Raw genomic sequence first — 14757 nt, 5'->3', positions numbered from 1 at the left:
ATCTTAGCTTTCTTCATGAAATCACTAAACCATGGATTATTCTATATACAGATGTAGTGTAGCTTAAGTAATATATAAACAGCCATTTCAAATAAAGATATTAAAATAAATCTTTGGATTATCAAAATGATACAGAGCTTTAAAGCTACAAAAGTACTAAATGCATCATAATTACGAAAAATATTTCCACATATTCACTTTATATTATGGATAAAGGGAATATTATGATTCTGTAGGATTTCTTTACACATCAAAACAACGCGAATGTGCCCAAAACAGGAAAACACAACCTATCACACTTACGATAGTTTCGCACTTACCAACCGTTACCTCTCTAACTGAGACAATGACACAACAAATTGAATTTGTTATTTATCCTAATTCAACTCCTCTACTCCGTCTCTATTAACATCAATGCTCGACCTATTTTAACTTTCTAGAGTTTCCATGATTAGTAATACAGTGGGCTAAATGCTTAAATACTCGCTCTATATTAACTATGAAATGTGTACAGTGTACCGACTTTATACGCAATCTTCATTACTCGTCCTATATAAACTTTGACTATATGGTTTTAGTTAGCACAGATTTTTCTTAAATAATTTAATAAATATAATTAATATTAAACATTTTCTTCGTTAGTTGTTCGCCTTATTGATCGTTACATCGTGTTGATAAAGAACAATTAAACATTCTTGAGAGACTTGACTAATATTGGCGTTTGAAATGAAGCATACGCCGGTTGCTTCGCCTCACTCAAATAGGTAGTATATAAGGGTGTCGAACTACAGCTAAAAGCAAGAACAACCGCAATTGCGAAAACCTTTGGTGGTGATCCCACCTTAGGGAGGCTAGACGTTTCTCGTAACCCTAGCTGATCGCCGCGAAAGTCTTAAACCCAACGATGACGATGGAGTAGAAGCCAGGTGTGCAGACTGGTGTCCATGTGGGATGGACAAAAACAAAGACCAGAAGATGGTGGTGTTAGAAGCCAGGTGTACAGACTGGTGTCCATGTGGGATGGACAAAAAAAGAGACCAGAAGATGGTGGTGTTAGAAGCCAGTAAGTACAGACTGGTGTCTATGTGGGATAGACAAAAACAACGCCCAAAAGATGGTGGTGTTAGAAGCCAATGAATACAGATTGGTGTTCATGTGGAATGGACAATTGACTAGTCAGATGAAGTAATAGTGGTCAGTTGAATTGTGGGTAGCCTCAAGTTTTGAATTTTCCGGGAACTGTGAATGCGGTCCGGAAATAGCGAACACATTTGCTTCGATTCGGAAACTGCGAACGCGGTCCCCTGGGGTGTAAGTCAATAACAACAGCCAGACAGACACACACGTCTAAATTAGAACCTCTCCGTGACATACGTCACTCGGAGAGGTAAAAACTAAATTTAATATAGAGTTAACAATTAATAATTATTGCTTCGAAATTGTTGCTAAAATAGTAGTGTATGTACGTAGATGACGCTACAATAGGGCAACGCCGGTATTGCCCGGTGGTATACGCGCGCTACCATGGAAACGGCCCACCACCAACTTAACGAGAGGCGAGAGTAACGCACCCGCAAGAGATGCTAGGCTTAAGCAACATAACTCGAGCTTGGCTTGCGGCAGTCGTCGACCGTTCTAAACTCTAGTAACGAGAGTCACGTGGTTCCCCTTCTCTCTCTCTCTGAAAAAAAAATAGCTAGCCCGTCGAGGGAAGAATGAGATAGTGTTGGTGAAAATCGCAGATAGGTACTAAGCCTCAATAGCTCAGTCTGTAAGGCGTTGTACTCTGGTGCCTGTGTGGATACAGACGTGGCGGGTTCAAATCCCGGCCGTGACAAAGAATTAATTCCTCAATAGTAAAATATTTACGGGACTTCGTATAGATGTCGCTGAAGTTCGTATTTCTAGCGGGAAGTTTGAAATGAAAGTAACTTTATTTATGATGGATTCTCCCAGGTCACATGAAAAATTGGGGGCAGAAAGGGGGGAGAAGGCGCCCAGCCGTAAGGGGTAATTGCAATGCTTCCGCAGTCTATAGACAGCGAAAGCAAAAACGGAAAGATCCGGGCTGTTACAGGCGGAACTCGGGTTTGAACCAAGGATCTTGCGATCTGCAGTCGAATGCCCTACCACAGAGGTATTTCCCCTTGTTCATAACCGTAGTGTCGAATTAACTAAAAACAAGTTGGGAAAGCCAAAATATTACCTCTCCGAGTGGAGATGACTATCACTACCCCTTAAACAACCTAAATATATGCATCTATCGCTTTTTTAATTCTTTGCAAGTGCAGCAATTCAATTTTAAAATAGTCAATTGTTCAAGCCTTTTCAATATCTCTCAATTGCTGTGAAAACTCTAGTCTCTCTCGCTAGGCCTATACCTCAATCGTATTCTTAGTCTACTAGTATGATTTGTAGCATTTGTCCATATCAAAGCTGAATCATACCTCGCCACACAAGTATAGTGTTTCGATTCAGATGCGACAAAAATATATTCAATATAATTGAATAAATCATGCGGCCATTTTTGAGACGCCTGTAATTTTCTGTTGAAATAAAACAATTCTAACACAGCGAATTTTATTTTATGATTTTATTTCGTATTTTTTTTAAATATAAACGCTACAAAGCTCAATATTATTCAAAATACATCATACATCATGGAAACTGAACATTTTTTTCTCAACGGACATTCGTATTTTAAATGAAAAAATAAAAAAAAGAATAAAAAAAATCAGTAAACTTACATAAATGTTTTCTTGGAAATATGAATAACGAGACAAAAAGGAAAAATGAGTTGCCTTAAGCACAACATTATATACTCAAAAATGTTAAGGCCTTAATGATCGTACAACAACAATTTATAGTATATATTTTTCTTTTTAAGTACAGAAAATTGGAAACTTAGTAATTTCTTTCTTGAAATTTGAAATAACCACAAAGAAAGAAAAAATGAAACGTAACTTGCCTTTAGAACAACATTACATATCCTTAAATGTTAAGGCACGTACAACAATTTATAGTATATATTTTTCTTTGAAGGTACAGAAAATTTAGGAAACTTAGTAATTTCTTTCTTGAAACACCAAAAAAATAAGTAAAATTTAAATATCACTTGCCTTCAGAACATGTTTACATAACGTTAAATGTTAAGGACCATACAACTATTTATAGTATATATTTTTCATTCACAGTACAGAAAATTTAGGAAACTTAATGTCAGTTTATCAAAATGAAATCGAGGACTGTTAGAAGATTTCACTTTTTTTAAACAATTTTCACTAGGTGGCAGCAAATTGCTCTGTTTTCGCACCATCCGCAAGCATTTCTTTCAAAATATCGCATAATATTTGTCTTCCCTGAAGCTTCGAAAATTTATTTGCTCCAGACCAATAAAACTTGAATCGATAATCATCTTCGTCAGGAACAATCGAATCACATCTTTTTAGTAACATCAGAGAGAATTCTTCTGACATCTCGAACTCGAAAACTTTCAAAAATGATTTCCGTAAATCCAGACAAACTACATCGTTTTTACACGTATTATATCTATGAATAAAATTTACAACAATAGTAACACCAGTATCGCTCAAAATTAGAGTCTTTTTGTCATTTCTCGAAGTACGCTTGAATTCAGAAAGGATTTCACGAAACATATAAAAGTCCAATTTTGAATGAGACGTACTCGAGGACGGGTTTCAACGCGACAACCGTGATAGCAGAGTTCCTACATAATCGGGTCGTGAGAATAATTCTTCTTTAATCACGCGTGAAGCACGACTCCAGATAATTGTGAATATTAGATTTGATTTCATATCAGAAAGGTTCGATACTATGAACTTTAATATATTAAAGTAGCCACGAATGTCCGCCATATCCAGTAGTGGTTGAAAAAACTGCGGATGTAATGAAATCGGGTATCTAAGAAAACAACTCATAATCATTTTAGGGAACTGCGAAGCAACGTTTTGTGATTGTTCTGGGTTCAGTTCAGGCAACAGGAATGACAATAGTCCAATATTTTCGTGAAACGAGGAATTTTGGATTTTATCTATTATCGTGTTTAAAGATTGGTCTCTCTCCGGCGGCGTCAATTTTTCCCAAATGTAAGTCATTGCTACTTGGCCTATTCCAACATCTTTGCAGGCGTATTTTCGTTCAGTTACCAACATTATTAAGCAAATATGTCCATTTTTTCATCTTCATCATTATTTAAGGGGTTTTTTCTGGTTTAAGTTTTTCCCAGTTTTCTGTGGTTGGGTTTGACTAGATCGAGCAACCTTATTTTGACGAATTTGCGAGACACATCTTGAGTGTTTGAGCAATCCCATCTTGACTAATTTGACGGCGCGGATCTTGACTTATTTGACTAGGTGAATCTTGATTAATTTGACTAGGTGAATCTCGACTAATTTGACTAGGTGAATCCCGACTAATTTGACTAGGTGAATCCCGACTAATTTGACTAGGTGAATCCCGACTAATTTGACTAGGTGAATCCCGACTAATTTGACTAGGTGAATCCCGACTAATTTGACTAGGTGAATCCCGACTAATTTGACTAGGTGCATGTTGACTACTTTGACTAGGTGCATGTTGACTACTTTGACTAGGTGCATGTTTACTACTTTGACTAGGTGCATGTTGACAACTTTGACTAGGTGCATCTTGACTAATTTGACCAGATGCATCTTGACTATTTTGAGCAACCACGTCTTGACTAATTTGACCAGGCGCATGTTGACTAGATTGAAGAGGAATATCCTGATTTGGCGTCAAACGTGGAAAAGCGGGAGCATTGGGTGGTCCAGACTTGGAATGCGCAATATAACTGGAAACCTTAATAAATAAATTACAATTTTAAGTTCTAATTTTGACGCGTTGAAAATATTTTGACGCGATGATTTCGGATTTTTGTCGCGTTGAATTTCATTTTTAACGCGACAAACTCGCCAATCGTGTCACATGCTACATGATTTTGACGCGTTAAAAATATTTTGAAGCGATGATTTCGGATTTTTGTCGCGTTGATTTCGGGTTTTTTGTCGCGTTGAATTTCATTTTTAACGCGACAAACTCGCCAATCGTGTCACATGCTACATGATTTTGACGCGTTAAAAATATTTTGAAGCGATGATTTCGGATTTTTGTCGCGTTGATTTCGGGTTTTTTGTCGCGTTGAATTTCATTTTTAACGCGACAAACTCGCCAATCGTGTCACATGCTACATGATTTTGACGCGTTAAAAATATTTTGAAGCGATGATTTCGGATTTTTGTCGCGTTGATTTCGGGTTTTTTGTCGCGTTGAATTTCATTTTTAACGCGACAAACTCGCCAATCGTGTCACATGCTACATGATTTTGACGCGTTAAAAATATTTTGACGCGACGATAATTTAGACCAATGATATACTAGATTTGATGTCGTGAAACTGGTAATGGACCAATTATGTTAGTGAAGATCATTAAACAACTTCCTTTGGGCAAATGTTTCTGGTTATTGGACAAAGGTTGAGCCAATAGAAAACCATCGAAAATGAACGACACTAGATTTTAGTGTGCGTGAAACAAGTGGAAATTTAGCTGGCTGATCGAGTAGCGTACGTCTCTGCTTGGGTAAGAACTCCTTTTAACTCCATGGATGGGGTGTTAGTTTTTTCCCCTTTCCTGACCCTGTTAGAAATCTCATGCTTGGAAGTCTTTCTTCACGCGAATTCCCAGGCCCATGAACTCTGCATCTATAAAGGGTCCGGAAAATGGGGTAGAATCCTCTCTATAGCGCGTTTGCTTTATAAAAAAAGAAATCGCAAAAGTCCGAATGGCCTTGACTGTTCCCAAATTCACAGACCCCATCCCTTCCCCTGATGCTATGCTAGAGAGAACTCGGTTTGTACAATGGGAGGCGGGCGTATTCCTATCCCTTTAAATATTCAGAGTTCATGTTCAGCCAATATCTGTTTCTCTCGCAATAAGCAAAATTTTAGCGTACAAGTCGCTCTTAAACGTCTGAGAAAAGTTATCGAGAGGTGGCGAATGTTTCGCCCTTCTTCAGTATTACTACACTGCTTTTAGTTACTTCGAAGGTTAATTTAATGGATTTTGATAAGACTTTAATGATTCAGAGTTGTATGCGTTCCTTGTTACAGTAGATTCCTTGCAAAATTTGGAGTCGAATTTTCCTAAGCGGTTTTGGTCTAAACCGAACTGTTACAGAGTTACAAGCCCTTAAACCCCTGGCCCATTTGGGGCCTAATACCCCTTCAGACGGTTCGTAATATCTTGGCCTAATAAGAAAGCTTGTTTAATGATCTTGCTACTTTTGAAAAAAAAAACCAACAAACAGGTCGTAAAGCGATTTTGGTTAAACGAAATTCAGGTTTTCTGAAGAAACTTGCAATATCTAACAGTGACCCTCACTCTCTTTCTCAAGCAAGCGTTTAGTTTTAAAGTGTCGTCTGAAGTGAATTTAACGCGAGTCTGAAGAGGGTATTAAACAAGAGGTAAATAGTGGTTTAAAATTAGCTATCATCGGTGATTGCCAAATTGAGAAGTTCTTAATTTCAAATTCACATTTTTGCCTCCAAGCTTCCGCTAGAGCTTTCCACCCTCTTTAGACGAAGCATAAAAAGTACTTTCAAAAAAAAACTATAATTTTTGGATATTTCTTTATTTCGATGTAACATACGAACTAAATTGTAAAAAAGGTCTTCAACGTCATATTAAAGTATAGTTTCCCAAAATGAGCACCATTGGCGCTGATGCATGCCTGAGCCCGACGTCTAAAAGACCCTTGCACACTGTTTATAATTTCCAGATTTTCTCGAATGTTCGCCGCAGCATCTTGAATGCGCTCCCAAAGAACGTCTTTTGTTGGAACGGCTGAAAAGTAAACCATGGTTTTCATGGTTCCCCAGAAGAAAAAATACAGTGCATTTAAATCTGCAGAACGGGGAGACCACAGCACTGGTCCAGCGCGTCCTATACATCTTCCTCGATATTGTTCGTTAAGAAATTCCCGAAAATTATTAGAATTTCTTCGACAGTATCGACCTTTACTATTGGAAGATGTCCCTTTGGCTACCCGAGCACGCATGTGGATCCTGCAGGATAGTGCTCCAGCGCACTACAGTCGTGCGGTTCGGGAATTTCTTAACGAACAATATCGAGGAAGATGTATAGGACGCGCTGGACCAGTGCTGTGGTCTCCCCGTTCTGCAGATTTAAATCCACTGTATTTTTTCTTCTGGGGAAACATAAAAGCCATGGATTAGTTTTCACCCGTTCCAACAAAAGACGTTCTTTGGGAGCGCATTTAACATGCTGCTGTGAACATTCGAGCAAATACGGAAATGCTAAACAGTGTGCAAGGGTCTTTTAGACGTCGGGCTCAGGCATGCATCAGCGCCAATGGTGCTCATTTTGGGCAACTATAATTTAATATGACGTTGAAGACCGTTTTTTCAATTTAATTCTTTTGTTACACCGAAATAAAGAAATTTCCAAAAATTATCGTTTTTTATTGAAAGTAAAGTTTGCGCGTTTGGCCTCTGAATTTCATCCTCACAAATAGCATCTCGACTTAAACTCTGACGTATTAAAGTACTTTTTATGCTTCGTCTGAAGAGGGTGAAAAGCTCTAGCTGTATATCAATGGAAGCTTCGAGGCAAAAATGTGAATTTGTAAGAACTTCTTAATTTGGCAATCACCGATGATGGCTCATTTTAAACCACTCTTTAACTCTTGTTTAATACCCTCTTTAGACGACGCGTTAAAACCACTGCTTGCTTGAGAAAGATAGTGAGAGGCATTGTTTGATATCGCGAGTTTCTTCTGAAAACCTGCATTTCGTTTAACCAAAATCGCTTTACGATCTGTTTGTTTTTGGGATTTTTTTTCAAAAGTAACAAGAGTATTAAACAAACTATGTCTTATTAGACCAAGATTTTATGCACCGTCTGAGGGGGTATTAGGGCCCAAATGGACCCGGAGTTTAAGGGCTTGTAGCTCTGTAACGGTTCGGTTTAGACCAAAACCGCTCAGGAAATTTCGACTCCAAATTTTGCAAGGAATCTACTGTCACAAGGAACGCATACATCTCTGAATCACCCCATATAAAGAGCACATAAATATGGTCTGTGGGTAACGTAGCTTTAAGATGGGTTGATAATGACTCTTTCAAACAATTTAATCATTCACGAATCATGCTCAGCCGTAAATAGGTTAACTGCTACTTTATCTGATAAGTTGTTTCGATTTTTTCCCTGCTTTACAAAACCGACTTTTGCCATTCAGTCTTAAAGGGAGGGTGAAGTAGAAAATCAAGTGATTTTTTATCGATTCCTCTACTAATTATAAGACCAGTCTGCATAGTCAAACATTCAGGAAATACTTCCGAATGATTTTGAAATTCAAATTAGGTTCAGATATTAAGGATAATTTTAAAGAAGGTCCTTGGACGAATCGTATAATGCCTTGCCTTTTTATTAAGAAAATTCTCGTGGTACGCTCCATGTCTCGCGCCACGATTAACACCTCGCGCGCGAATTTTACCTAATCTCGTGATAAATTTCATTCAACATGGAACGAGAATTTTCTTAATAAAAAGGCAAGGCATTATACGATTCGTCCAAGGACCTTCTTTAAAATTATCCTTAAAATCTGATCCTAATTTGAATTTTAAAATCATTCGGAAGTACTTCCTGAATGTTTGACTATGCAGACTGGTCTTATAATTAGAAGAATCGATAAAAAATCACTTGATTTTCTACTTCAACCTCCCTTTAATCAAATAGCGTTTATTCCGAGGGTTTATGCCCATTCAAGGGAAAAGCCCGAAAAACACATAATAACTGTGCAATACACAAAAGCTGAGAAATAGTGTAGTCAAAATGACAACTGAATATTTTAATTTCAAACCTGAAATATTCGTTTTGATTGAAAATTTAAAATACACGAGTATAAATGGGGTATTTCAGCTTCTTTTAACATATCGTCTAAGGCAAGAGAAATACTAGAATATGTATGCAAATTGTTATGTAATTGTAAAGCAAATGTACTCGAATCAACGTGGTTTCTTGATATGAGAGCACATTCATAGATTCAAGTTTAATTTCACATTTTGACTACTTTTATTAGTTTCTAATTTTTTCAAAAATATTAATAATTTATTTCTGAATTGCTTGTTTTGCTTGTAATTTTGTAAAATTGAACTTTTTTAAGAAAGAACATCGTGCTTTCGTATAATGAATGTATAATGATTTTCCTTTTGTGCTAACAGTGTAATCTTCGGCATGACAAAAAATAAAACATCTAGATTCCCTATGATTTATACCCTTATTAGAAATTAAATTATTATAATTTTTCTGATATAATTATGTAAAATTAAACTAAGTAACTTAAATTAAAGCAAATGTGGATGAGAGGGAAAGTATGACAATGGCCATAGAGTCTGTGTTAAAAAACGCGGACATCAAAGTTTCGCCAATAACTATTTAGTTTACTAGTGACTGATTGGCTTGCAAAGTCGCGATTGAAAGTAGTTCAGACATTTATGCTCCTTGGTTTAACCATAGCCCACTCGATCATGCGCATCACGACGCAAGGTGCTCGCGCTGTAGCTAAATTACTGAGATTTGTTTTAAACATATTTAGTTTTATGTGCTTTTCTATTGCTTCGATAACCTTACTTAAATCCATATTATACCTTTAAATACCTTTTAAAACATTACCAGCTACTCTGTCCTGACTACAAACACAGATCGAGGAAGTTCTAGCATACACAATAGCAGACGACGGTAACTGCGTAAACGCGAATTAACACAAGACCTATTTTAAGGGAGTGAAAAGGCCCAGTATAGCTACGCCAATAAAGCGGTCAACTACGGCGAAACTCTGATGACTCGCGACTTTTGGCCAATTTCATACTTTTCCTCTCATCCACTTTTGGTCTTGTGTTAATTCGCGGATACGCGGTTACCGTCATCTTCTATTGTGTATGCTAGAACTTCCTCAATTTGTGTTTGTAGTCAGGACAGAGTAGCTGGTAATTAGCCACATCGTATATATACGATGAGGCTATTAGTTTCACTGGGGCCGTAGTAGTAGTAGTAGTAGTAGTAGTAGTAGTGCCACAGTCCCACCTTTGACAGTATCGTTCGTCATTTTTGAACGACGCTAGAAAAGATTTTCTACCTTATAGTCGACTATTCAATTCCCAGGTGGACTTCTAAATTTAATTACATGAAGAAATTTATTTCGAGGCCGGATCGGGATTTGAACCCCGGCCCATCCGCTTACAATGCAAGCATGCCATCCAAATAGCCAAGAAGCTTTCTAACGAAATCCGAGATTTTTTCGTTAAGCGAAGAAATGGGTGAAGAAACGGAGAGAAACCAGTTCTTCGGTACCATAAGTATATGGAGCAGTATATGGTAGAAGTTTACATTCGGAATCATAAGTATACGGTATAAGTTTACATTCGGTATCATAAGTATATGGTATAAGTTTACATTCGGTGTATATGGTATAAGTTTACATTCGGTATCATAAGTATATGGTATAAGTTTACACTCGGTATCATAAGTATATGGTAGAAGTTTACATTCGGTATCATAAGTATATGGTAGAAGTTTACATTCGGTATCATAAGTATATGGTATAAGTTTACACTCGGTATCATAAGTATATGGTAGAAGTTTACATTCGGTATCATAAGTATATGGTAGAAGTTTACATTCGGTATCATAAGTATATGGTAGAAGTTTACATTCGGTATCATAAGTATATGGTAGAAGTTTACATTCGGTATCACAAATATATGGTAGAAGTTTACATTCGGTATCATAAGTATATGGTAGAAGTTTACATTCGGTATCATAAGTATATGGTAGAAGTTTACATTCGGTATCATAAGTATATGGTATAAGTTTACATAGTATATTTAGCCACATCGTATTTTACATGCAGTATCATAAGTATATGGTATAAGTTTACATAGTATATTTAGCCACATCGTATTTTACATGCAGTATCATAAGTATATGGTACATTGCTTCCATTTTTTGAGCCCAAAATAAAGAGTGAAAGAAAAAAGCAGTCTTTAGTGCTTCAAGCAGGGAAATCGTCCTATGACTCAGAAACATCCACAGTAAACGTTCTCTGGGGTTGGGGAATTTTTCATGCATTCCGCCGCGTAGATTGTGTACTTAGGTTAGTCATAAATCCAATGAATATGGATCACCGTGATTTGTCATTGCTTTCGACTTATTTAGAACTTCAGTACCTTATTGAAATATTTATTGCTATATTCATGAGTGTATATACTTGGGGAATTTTTCATACATTCGGCTACATAGATTCGAAATCTCATTGTGTCCTTAGGTTATTCATATATCCGATGAATATGGAATAGCCGTGATTTGCCATTCCTCTCAACTTCATCAGTATATTGTTGAAGTATTTATTTCTATATTCATGGGTGTACGACTTACTTCATTAAATTTTCCCCCTTTTTATTATTTATTTACTTGCTTTCTCTGAAATAGCTTACAATTTTGCATACCACGAGTGAAATTTTGCGAGAGAAGGTTGATTTTTTACGCGCTTTTTACGTTTGATTTTAAATATTCCAATTTTTACGTTTGATTTTAAATATTCCAATTTTTCTAATCTTAAAACTAAATCAGTTTAACATAATTTTTGTGTTTGTTTGTGTTGAACGGAGTGAATTTCAGAAAGAACTCAAGTAGGCTCTAATCTTTATCTTTTGGTTTTTTTACGTTTGATTTTAAATATATTCCAATTTTTCTAATATATTAGTGTACAAAAATGTCTGATGGCAAAAACAGAGATGCTTTAGATAGAGGGGATAAGAGTAAGGAAGATAAAGGCACGGGAAGCGCTTTTTCAAGAAACAGTTGTTAAGGATTGATTTATGGAGGAAATGTCCGTGTTTTAGATGGACTTTGTTCCGGACTTAAAAAGGAAATTCGTTAGGGAGAGTCGATTTTAATACGAATAAATTGATTAAGGAATGGTGTATGGATGCGATGTGGCTTTAAATATCGGCCTTGACGATCTTGTTTTTTTAATGGATTTAAGTAAGGTTATCGAAGCAATAGAGGAGCACGTAAAACTAAATGTGTTTAAAACAAATCTCAGTAATTTAGCTATAGCGCGAGCACCTTGCGTCGTGATGCGCATGATCGAGTGGGCTATGGTTAAACCAAGGAGCATAAATGTCTGAACTACTTTCAATCGCGACTTTGCAAGCCAATCAGTCACTAGTAAACTAAATAGTTATTGGCGAAACTTTGATTTCCGCGTTTTTTAACACAGACTCTATGGCCATTGTCATACTTTCCCTCTCATCCACATTTGACAAGAGCTATTTTAAGGGAGTGAAAAGGCCCAGTATAGCTACGCCAAAAAAGCGGTCAACTACGGCAAAACTCTGATGACTCGCGACTTTTGGCCATTTTCATACTTTTCCTCTCATCCGCTTTTGATTAAAGTAGGTTTTAACATAATTAAATTATCAGGACTCGAGTGGGACTTGATATAATTTATCAGGACTCGACACTGGACTTGAAGCTAGGACTCGATACTAGTTAAAAGACTCGTCTCCAGATTCGATAAGAGCTTGTTTTGGGACTCGAGACTTGACTCGAACCCTATAAAAATTGGACTCGCACAGGCCTAAACATTAGTTAACAGTAAACACGTATCCACCGACCTACAACCTGTTGTAACTCTATTTTTACTCATATTATGAGCTTACTTACACCATTAATTATAAGGCCGATTAATCCGGTAGCATTAAAGGGACCCAATACTTTGCCATAGTCGAAAAACTCCTCCGTTTCCTTAAAGTTGGAGTACGTTGTGCTGTTGAATTATTTAATTGTTAGAGAATGAATGGACTAAATTCTACGTGTAATTAAGAAGCGACAACTAGTTTATTAGGGAGAAGGTGTAAATTCCCCACATTTCAAGCTTTCCAAACAAACGTAGGTCCGGAGTTTATCTCGGCCTCTAAATTACAACCAGCATCTCATTGGTTCTTGAAAACTCACGTCAGCGCGACACGAATGACGAAAATTACGTATTTTTCGACTAAAGAGAGGCGAAAGAGCCTTGGCTTCCTTTTACGTCCCCCCATGCATTTTGAAATTGGGACTGGGACTATGGCGCGCCAAAACCTAGGCATTTTATACCTTCTCCCTAGTAAACTAGATATCGCTTCTTGGTGTAATTATTTACTTCAGTTTCATCTTATCCTTAAGAACGTTAAAAAAGCTTTCGAAAGCTCCTTTAACTACTATATTTTCGTCAACGTTGTCAGCTTCAAACCAAAAAGAAACCTAAAATGTACAGTACTGGTTGACTGGTTGTATTTAAAATTATTCAGGTTAACAAATAGTGTCGTTTCACTTAAACGTTGGTGTCTGCAACATTTTGAACTCTCTTAAAATTACGATACCACTGGAGTGTGCAAAAATCGAGGGGTTGGACCTTTTGGAAAAAGTGTACGGGCTTTCGAAATCCAACTTAAGAAATCGGAAATCAACAACAAAATCAGAAATCCGGAAAAAAATCAAACGCATTTTTCCTGATTTCGAAATTCTATAATAAATCCGAAATCAGTAACGAAATAATAATATGAGTAAAGCAATCGCGAAATCCATTACAAAATTCACGAAATCCAAATTCAATGGAAAATCACAAAATCCGACGAAATCACGGGAAAAATACCAAAATCCGACGAAATCACGGGAAAAATCTCAAAATCCGACGAAATCACGGGAAAAATACCAAAATCCGACGAAATCACGGGAAAAATCTCAAAATCCGACGAAATCACGAGAAAAATACCAAAATCCGACGAAATCACGGGAAAAATCTCAAAATCCGACGAAATACGTTGGATTTTATCAAATTTTGAAATAAAATTAAATCCAACGAAATCAAATTGGATTTCGAAACCCCGTTCACTTTTTCCAAAACTTCCGACCCCTCAAAAAATAGTGTCGCATCTTCATAGCCAAGCTATCGAAACTTCGGAAAGTTTAGTTTTCAAAATGTTCAGTGACCCTCTTAGTTTAAATAAAAAAAATATGGGACATTTTAAATTTTATTGGACAATGTCCAGTGTCCTGTGCTTATTTCCGGCTCTGACGCTACCTAGTTTAAATACCATATTTCGCCAAAAATCATTCACAGGAAATAGAAATTTGAAGAATAACTCGCAGTTGTAAAGCAATAAGTTAGATTTGTCTCCATCGCTGGTTTCTTTGTCTCAGAATGTACCCGTGAAATTAGATTTTAAATTAATGCTCGAAGAAAACTAACTTTCAATTTGAGAATAGTTTGTGCAATTAGTCTACAGTCAGAAGATTTGAACATCCTCTCAGGCTCTCTGCAAAAAAGGTTTAATTTCACTTTTTTTGGTACAATACGAGGGGTACGACATTCCCAAAAAAGCGTACGGGATTTCGTGACTTCGCCAAAGATTTCGTAATTATTTTTTTCGTTTCGCGATTTCGCCGAAAATTTCGGGATTTCTTCTTTGACCTCGATATTTCGCCAATGATTTTACGATTTCTTCTTTGATTTCGCAATTCCACCAAAGACATTCACTGTAAAAAAGTGAGATTCATCTTTGAATGCTTAGACGTGCATAGCCCCAACACTGTGGTGGTACGCTTTAACGTTCAAATTTGAATAGTTTCTTTGCGTTCAAATTTGAATAGTTTCT

This window comes from Phalangium opilio, unplaced genomic scaffold (genome assembly GCF_054372755.1).
Source record: "Phalangium opilio isolate 3A_F unplaced genomic scaffold, DU_Popi_V2 ptg000046l_1, whole genome shotgun sequence".
In the NCBI taxonomy this organism is placed as follows: Eukaryota; Metazoa; Arthropoda; class Arachnida; order Opiliones; family Phalangiidae; genus Phalangium; species Phalangium opilio.
The sequence above is the reverse complement of the archived record's forward strand: the minus strand, read 5'-3'. Positions refer to the sequence as shown.